At 35.6% G+C, this 9,487-nt stretch overlaps 1 long non-coding RNA gene across 1 annotated transcript; it reads right to left on the bottom strand.

The window, feature by feature from the left end:
• Positions 1-5,810: 5,810 nt before the first annotated feature.
• On the bottom strand, positions 5,811-6,903 carry LOC110622362. The gene is made up of 2 exons (XR_002489092.2): positions 6,360-6,903; positions 5,811-6,283 (listed from the first exon to the last, which is right to left on the bottom strand). It is a non-coding gene; the product is annotated as an uncharacterized LOC110622362 (long non-coding RNA).
• Positions 6,904-9,487: the final 2,584 nt, after the last annotated feature.

The raw sequence follows: 9,487 nt of genomic DNA, 5'->3' as shown, positions 1-9,487 counted from the left end.
AATCAAACCAGGAGGAGGAGGATTAGGAAGGACTATCCTTTCATTTTGAAATGGCGCTCGAATGAGATACAGAGGAGTATCTAAGAGCCTCTGGGAAATGTGCTTAGTTATGTTGGAAGGAGTAATATGCGACCTAGTGTTAACGACATCGGGGAGCTTTGGACCCTCCATAGAAGAGCAAAGAAGCGTACCTGAAAGCACAATAAGATGGAAGAAACAGAAGAAGTTGCAGGAAAACAGAGAGCAGAAGAGAGCGAGTTTCTTCAGAAGACAGGGAGAATTCGAAGGGAAAGGCAATAATGAGATGAAACGTTGTTCTGAGCAGTTTTGTCTTGGAGCGGAGCGATCATTAATTGCTCTCGAAGTTTACCCTCTCAACAGTTAGATAGTAACCGGCGAGAAGGTAAAGGGGCAAGGAGATGACCGCTGGGCTTCTCCACCTCTACAAAGGGCCCGGCCCACGACAATGGCCCATCAGCTGAAGGCCCGCACGTTATTCGCATAAGACAAACAAGTTGTCAAAACCTCAAAACCGAGCTCCAGTCGAATCTCTCCCTCAGGACGACCTGACACACAAAATGCACATCATCACCGCTCAGACAGTAAAAACTAAGGAAAAAGAGTAAGTCATAGAAAGACCCAAGGAGACAAACAGGGGGAAGCATGATAAAAGTCAGACCAGCCTATCACCTAAGAAGGATCACCATTAAGTAAAGGCCAGGAGCCCAGAACGAAGTGATGAAGACGTCTCGGAATCTTACAAAGTTATGGGTCAGAAGCTCAACCTTTTTGATTAAAAGCAAAGCTCATAGGTCGGTCAGTTCAGCTCGGAAAAAGTAAAATCGAAAGCTAAGGAAACTTAGAGCTCGGATCATTGAACACAGACAGAGCTCACAGGTCGGATAGTCCAGCTCGAAAATAGAAAAGTGAAAGTTATGGATCAGAAGCTCAACCCTTTGGTTAAAAGCAGAGCTCGGAGGTCGGATTAGTCTCGCTTGGATAAAGTAAACCGAAAGCAAGCTCGCAGGTCGGTCGGTACAGCTCGGAAAGAGTAAACTAAAAACTCAGACTGGCTAAATGGATTCCAGGACGGATCAGAGAAAATCATGCATAATAAAGAACAGTTCGGATATGAACGAAAAAACGAAAGTTTCATTACAGCACGTCACAAATACCCACATTACAGAACAAAAAGCTATCCTTAGAGGATTTACATGACCAGATACATCGTCTACGTTTACATCACTATCACCTATCACTATCCTAGTCTTCGACATAGAGGAACTCTTGAATACGGGAAACAAGCTCAGTAGGTCGGCCGAACCCTGCGTCGTTATTATAGGGGAACTGAACAAGTTGATTTCCATAAGCATTTCTCACTGTTCCCCTATGGACAGACATTCGGTTGCCCAAATGTGATGCGCGGTACATTCGAACAAGCTCAGATATTATATGCTGTCCGGATGTCGCGCATGAAAAACATAAGTGTTCGAGTTACGGCCTCAAGAAGATCACAGAGCATATATTCGAAGGCATCGCCGAAAGCTTGACTGAGTGCAGCAGATCTCAGCCTTTCATAATACGGGTACTTCACACCAGAGGGGGTAATAAATTGATCATTTTCGCCACTTCCATTTATATCAAAAGCGGACAACATGGACATCGGGGAAATTTCCTTCTTGAAGGAAGATAAAGTCAAAACAGACCTCTCAGCAGCCCATAGCCTCTTTGGAGCCCGAACAACAACCAAAGGGGGAAGCCAGCCAGACGATCTGGGTAAAACAGTTTCAACAACCTGCCGAATGACTCCACCCACCAACCGCCCTGCTAGAAGGACCTCAGAAGCAACATTCAGACTCCCTCGAGGTAATATTAGATTTTCAAGAGTTTTGGACTGATCCATCTTTATCTCAGGTACTGCAAAAAGTTCCAAAAAGAGAAGTTAGGACAATTTTTCGTTAAAATAAAGAAAGCAAGGATAAAGCAAATCCCTGGGGCAGCAAAGCAATGAAGCCTCCGGCTCACCTTAATCTGTGTGAAGAAAACGTCAAATACATCCTTTGCGGAAAAAACAAGAGAATCTCGCTGGAAGGAAAGACTCCTTTTCTCCGACAAAGGGCCTAGAAGTGAAGAAGAGTCCACACTGATATATACTCGAAATCTGAAGTCTTAGCGCAAAGTAACTCTAGACTCCAAGACCACAATGTCAGGATCTTTAACAGATATTCATGGAAAAGGAAAAAGAAGCGCGTCCAGGCAATAATGACAAGAAAGTAAAGAAGAGCAGAGTATTTGAGAGGTAAGGAAAGGCCAGAAAGGGAAAGAGGCAGATAGAATTCAAGAAATGAGGAATGACAAAAAGATGAAAGGGAGTTATGAAGGCATCTGTACGCGAACAGACGCGGTCATAATGGTTCTCGATATTCACCCCCTCGGCAGTCAGAGTAATAACTACCGAGAAGGTGAAGGGGCAATTGATGACCGCTGGATTCCTTCATCCCGGTCCAGGACCTCGTCCACAACCTAAAGCCCACAAAGTAAAGGCCCACGTACTTGGCACCCAAAGCAGGTCCTGCTCATCCAACTTCCAAAGCCGGGCTCGACCAAGCCTCCTCACCCAGATTGACTCAGTCCGCACAAAACAGGCCCTCTCCTCTCTGGCCCAATTCTCGGCCCGACCCAGTATCCAGAATGACACTCACCAGACAGCCTGGCAGATCCGTTCGAACGTACGCGCAGGGAGAATCAGAGACCGTTACGCATGGGGCAGGGGCCTGATACCCTCGTACATCCGAATCTGTATGGCAGAGACGCGTGGCCCAATCCTGGAGAGACCTTTACACGTCACCAGCAAGCAAGACGAAATAGATAAAAGGGGAGTCCCCTCCTCAGAATGTTTAAGCTTTATTCTCTAATACAAAAACCCTTGTAAAACCCTATTCTATTGGATTTCAGATTATCACATTCTACTTAATATTTTTATTATTTTTAAATTTATATCTTTAATTTATTAAATAAAATAATTTAAATATTTTTATCAATTCAAAAAAAAAAAAAAACAGAAAGTTCCCCTCTAGAAATTTGGAGCCTTTGCTGTCCTAATAAAGCTACAAGTATACTAGCTAAAATAACTTCTAGATATTTTTTTTTTTTGAAAAAATACAGTTCATTCTAATTGATATTTACATTTGAAAACTCACCCATAGCTCTAAAAGCAGACTTTAAAATCATTGAGTTAAAGGTTTTTCGTAAAATAATTCTTAAATTATATTAAAATATTATCGATATATATAATAAATATATTTAAATAAATTTAAAGCGTTAAAATTCCTGACTAGATAATATATATATTGATATTAAAAAAGAACCTATAAAAAATATAAAAAAAAATTTAGAATATATTAACTTTTTTTAATAATTTTTTTAAAATAAAATTTAAAAATTAAAATAATAAAATTTAAAATTTTTTATATTTATTTAAATATATTTATGGCTGAATTAATACAGGCTTTAGTTACCAAAATTAAATTTCCTACCACCCGTGGAAGAAAATGACAATATGCAAACCCTATCGGACATATATCAATATTCCCTCAATTATTTCATCCCCGAAAATTAAGAACCAATCAGTATTGTACGAGGGAATGCTTGGGCGCAGACATACTTATTAAATCTAAGTTGCATCAATCAATCAACCAGCAAAGAGCTAAAGACTCTCTCTCCACGTTTTAGAGAGAGATTTTTGAAAGTTTTCGTTTTTCCATTTTTTTGTGAGGTAAAGAGCGTTTGTGTTTGCTGCCTATTCGTGGCTGTTCATGCTCCACCTCCTTTGGAAGTGGATTTTTTTTTTTTTTGGAGTAAGGGTCTAAATAATTTTTAGATTGTGGCTACTGACATAATGTGATTATTTGTGAGGGAATATTTATTTTCTACTTTGAAATTTTGATTGTTTTTATATTTTATTTATATTTTTTAAATGAAGAATGATTAATAATTTTTTTTAATATTTTTTTTCGTCAATAAAATAATAATAAAAATTTATTTATTCTCATGTTTCTTTCAATATTCTTTTTATTTTAAATTTTTTAACTCAAGAGATGACCCGTTTACTCAATTACAGAAATTTTTCTTTTTTTTATTTTTTTCTTGTTCTTCGTTCATCTCAATCTTTTTGGTATTGTATACAATTTCTTTGCTTTGTATTACTCTTTATTTCTATTGCTTTGGCTGCCGAAGGCTGACTAGGGTCCTTTTGCTGGGTCATCAGTTTATGATATAATGCTTTCCTAAGACTACTATTGGGAGAAGAGACCATTTCTTATCGGTGATGGCAATGGAGCTTCTGGACAGAGGGTGGCGCTTAATCGACTTCTGGGTCAAATAGGTTATTGGATCTTAGAGTTTCTGGGATCCTTGAGCTATGTCTTTTTCTTTTCTTTTCTTTTTTTGGGCTCTAAAACCCTCTTTGTTATTGTTAGGAGGCCTTAAGGACTTTTGGATATAATGCTTGAACTTACTAGTCTTCTCTTCAATGAACCTTTCTATCTTTGATAAAAAAAAATCAACTTCAATGAACCTTTCTATTTTTGATAAAAAAAAAAAAATCAATTCATCGAAAAACACTTAGCATTTACTTCACTTTTTATTTTAATTTAAAATTTTTAATTTTAGATAAATTGAATTAATGTTTGTATTCATGCATAATTTTAACTGATATTTAAAATTTAAAATATGAGATTTAGATCTCATGCTAAATTTAATATTTTTATAATAATTTATCCAAAATTATTTAAAATAATTAATTTAAATTATTTAATAATTTTTATTAATTTTAATGTGGTTCACTTGTGCTTCAAACGACTCTATCTCGTCTCGATTCTTTTCTCGTAAACCCATTAAATTCGTATAATTTTATTGATTCAAGGTGGATTGTGGTTTAGATATTAATTGTATTGTTCGATTCAAATCGATCTAAATAACTTTTAAATCTATTTTTTACTTTATTCGAAATAATTAATCGAAATTATTTAGTAGTTTTAACCGTCTTACATATATAATTTTAAATTTTTTTTAAAATTCAGTGACGTTTTAAGTTAAATTTTTTTTTTAAATATAAACTAATTTCATATATAAAATAATATTAATATATATTTCCTAGAGTGAATTGAGATTCAATCTACAATTTCAATCGGAAATAAATTTTTGTTTTTCAGTAATAATTATAAAGATTTTATATTAGATAGCATATTTTGCAATAATAATTATAAAAATTTTATAATAATATTATTATTGAAGGTGAGGATTGCATATTTAATAATTGAATTATTTATTTTTAATTTTAAAAATTAATTAAAATTATATTTAAATATAAATATTAAATTAATTTATTTAAAACTTAAATATTTAGATTAAATTGTAAATGAAGGTAAACGTTAAATTTTTTTTTTCCACTAATTCATCAAAACAAAAATGACAAGATCTCGGAATTGACATCGCTTTCCATAATTTATATTAAAATTTCAAATATTTTATATATGATAAAAAAATAAATCATGATAAGAAATCATTCACCGATGTGTCAAATGCTAATTCATTTCATAAAAGGTAAAGAAGAAAAATAGATTATTGATGGGAATTAAAAAACATTATCTACCACTTTTGAAAAATGTGATAAAATTATACGAGTTCTTTCTATTTTAATCAGAGATTTAAATTTCAATTTTAAATATAAAATATTTTTAAAACTTGAAAAATAACCATACGAAAAAATAATAATAATATGATATTTTAGAGGAAAAATTATAACACCATTTAAACAAAATCTCTAATATATATAAGCTTCTCACAGCTTTAAATACACCAATAACGGAGAAGTTGAAAGAAACAAATTCCGGCAAAAAAAAGAAGAAGAAAGAAACAAATTTATCAAAAAATTATTTAATGCAACAATTGAACATATATTGATTAAACATTAAGCGTCGATTAAGGTGAGACTCAGTGGATTCGATGACAATGGCATCTCCTTCCCTGACCTATACTGGAAGCAGGCATGTGGTTCCATCTTCAACTTCTACAAAGATGTAAGCAATATGACTGGCAATTCCAGAAATCAGGAATCAGCCAGATATTATGGAGAAGATTGGCCTATTGCTGCTGTGGTAGCTGAGGAACTTGCATCATATTTGTCCCATCTTTAAACTGAACCTTAAACGTACTGCCGGCCGAGGGATTCACCGGCGAAACAAGTTCCGATTGACTGAGCTTTGAAGAATCATTGGACTTACTTTTACACAAAAAACAGACAATAAACAGAAGAAAGGAAGCGAACAGCAAGACTAGAACTAGAAGCATAATCTCACCATGGATGGCGAAGTTCCGGTCACCAGAGAAGAGAAGCTCGTCATTCTGGGGATTGTTATTAGGGGCCAGTGAATCTGATAGTTGGGCACCAGCATTATTATTAGCCATGAAAACAAAAGGGTTAGCTACTTCTCAAGGCAATGAACTGCAGGTGGCCGCAGCTGGCTCGTGGGTTAATAATGGGTGGTTGTGTACAATTTTTATCAACGTGGCTAGCTCATGTGGCGTCAGTTTCATTAGCTACAAAGTGAAAGCGTTCAGTTTAGGTAAACATAGAAGGGAATTGATTGATTTAATGATGGAAAATGATACAAGGTGAATGGCTGGCTGGCTTTTTGTAGGTGATGTGAGAGATGTTAGAGGGAAAAATACAGGGATTTTGCGAGGATGTTGCCAAGAAAATAAGGAAGAACAGGCTGAGAGTACGATGGTGACCATTTACCAGGGCATTCAGAGAAGCAGCCAATATTTGTGGTCCTTGTTACTGAATTTTAGTCCTATAGATAAGCATCTTCTTGCTAGATTTTTATTGCGAGGTATTTACATGATTCACTCTTTTAACATATACATAATAATTATTTAATTTCACTGATTTTACAATCTATTGTTAAACGGTAAAATTTTTCATTATTAATAGATTTTGTTGCTAATTTGTAATTAATTTACTAATGCGCTATAATAATTTTTTTTTTAAGAAATCGTTCTACTTGATTTACTAAAATTATCGTTTGATCTGATTTTTTTTAAAAAAATTATTCGACTACATTGTTTTAGTATCGTTAAATATTATCGTGATCTAATTAAACTAAAAATTGAATTCAATTTACATATGTAGTAAAAAATTTATACAAATGCTATTTAATCATAGAAAATGATAAATACAAAAATTAAGTTTAGCTAACGTTCAACTTCATAGTTTTAAGGTATTTTAATCTATAGAAGTTTTAAGTGACAAAATTGAGTTGAGTGTGAAGATGGATAAAATTATTCAAATAATTTAAATGGAAATATATAACTTTTTCTCACAGAAACTATTGATCAATGATACAAGTGTTTCCTGGAACGTGAAAATCATGTTAAAAAAAAAAAAACATTGCAATGTCCATGGGACCATGGTTCCATCGGACATAGGATTAGATTACATTGTATTGATTGCTTTCGTCTTAACTTGGAGACAGCTAGACAATTTGATTCTGGCGGCTCAGTGTCAATTATTAGTGAGATATGAAAAAACTTGCTTAAACAATTTCTTTTCTTTTTCTTTACTTATTTGTATTTTAATTTATTTAATAATTATTAATATGAAAATTTTTTTTATCATATATATACAAAATTGGCCACGTAGGATGCCAATGGTATGACAGGTGAAGAAGTGAAGTTCAGACATTTTTAATTATCCTTGGTTGGTTTTGTGAACTTCTCACTTTCATATCCGCTTGGATTTTGGCACAATGTGGGGAAGGTGACTTCTGAATCATTATCCAATATGGGAAAAATCATAAACAGAAGAAGAAAGCGGCAGATTCTTAATGTGGGCTTTCTCAAATCTAGCTCCGACGAGTTAATAACAAAGATATCTAAAACGGTACATTCTGGGTTGAGTTTATGTTGAATGGTTTATTCATATGGGTCGGGTTATTGGGCCTGAAATTTGTCTGATCTCTCGAAATGTTGAATGGTTGAATTCCCAATTGTTCTCAATTTATCTATTACTATTTGCCTTTTTTAATATTATTATTAAGGGCATGTGTATTTGATTCAGCAAGCTTCGATCAACTGTTTACAATCAACAACTAATATTTGAAGAATAAGTAATAATTTATTTATTACTAATATAATTATAATTTTATTCTATGTATCTCTGATTTTAATTATATACAAATTACTATTAACAACGGTGGCTATTGAAAAAGGAAGAAAATTTCTCAATAGGACAATTCGCAGTCGTTTTTGCTTCTTTAGAATCCCATTCTTATTCCAGCTCCACTTGAAGCTCATTGTTATCCAAAGGAATCAAGTGTGGAAATTGGTTTCAAATGAAATCCTTGTCCTGCCAAGTAGAATCCTTGTCCTCCACTTGTTGGCTTTTTATGCGAATTGATGACTGCTGGATTTTTTCACCCCGGCCTAAAGGCTAGGCCCACGAAAACAGTCCATGATCCGAAGGCTTCAATATTCCCCTCGAGAGTCAGGTCCAGCCCGCTCAGTCACAGGGCCGGACTCCGCCTAGACCCCTCAATCAAGCCGGCCCAAACCTCTCGACCCAGTAATCAGGCCCTCACCAGGCTCAACTTCAGCCCTACCATTCAACCCAGCCCGGAAAGGGGAAAATGACCAAGATGCCCCGCTGGTAGGTCCTTCCGCATGCGTATCAGAGGAGAATCATACGTATCAGAGGAGAATTAATGGCCGTTACGCATGGAGCAGGCGCCTGACACATCCGTACATACGGAGCTAGGCGACAGAAGACAGCTAGCATTGTGGCAGAGAGACAGATATATATATCACGGTAGAAGCCACGCAGAGGGGGGCTCTCTTCTTCTTCTTTCTCCTTCCTGGACACCATTTTTATTCTTTCTGTAACCCTTGCCTAAATATACTACTCTGAGCCATAAAATCTGACTTGAGCGTCGGAGGGCCTCTGCCGGGGCACACCCGGTAGGCCCCTGACCATTCTTTCTTATTTACAGGTCCTTTCACCAGGTAGAACATGGAGAGACCCATCAGGGAGCCCAACAAGAAAGGACCCAGAGGAAAACCAGATCTATCATGGACCAGGAAGAGGAAAATATTTATCAAATGGCGCCGTCTGTGGGAAACGAAGGAGATCTTTTCATCACCGGAGTTTTCACTTTCAAAACCCACTGAGATCCACAATGGCAAACCACCAAGAAAATAACCTTAACGTCATTCCAAATAATCTGAGCTCTGCCCAAGAGGGGCAACGGTTCTTATTTTCTAGTCCTACAACTCCAAACAACCAACCACCCATTCCTTTTAACCCCTCGCCGAGCTTGGCCGGGAATGTGCCCTCCACAAAAGAGATTTTACTATCTCAAAAGTTTTCAGATCCACCCATTGAGATCCACATAAGATACGAAAGTTTGAGCAGATAACCCAGCTGAAA

The sequence above is a fragment of the Manihot esculenta genome, chromosome 9 (genome assembly GCF_001659605.2).
Source record: "Manihot esculenta cultivar AM560-2 chromosome 9, M.esculenta_v8, whole genome shotgun sequence".
NCBI lineage: Eukaryota > Viridiplantae > Streptophyta > Magnoliopsida > Malpighiales > Euphorbiaceae > Manihot > Manihot esculenta.
This window is presented reverse-complemented; position numbering and strand designations above follow the sequence as displayed.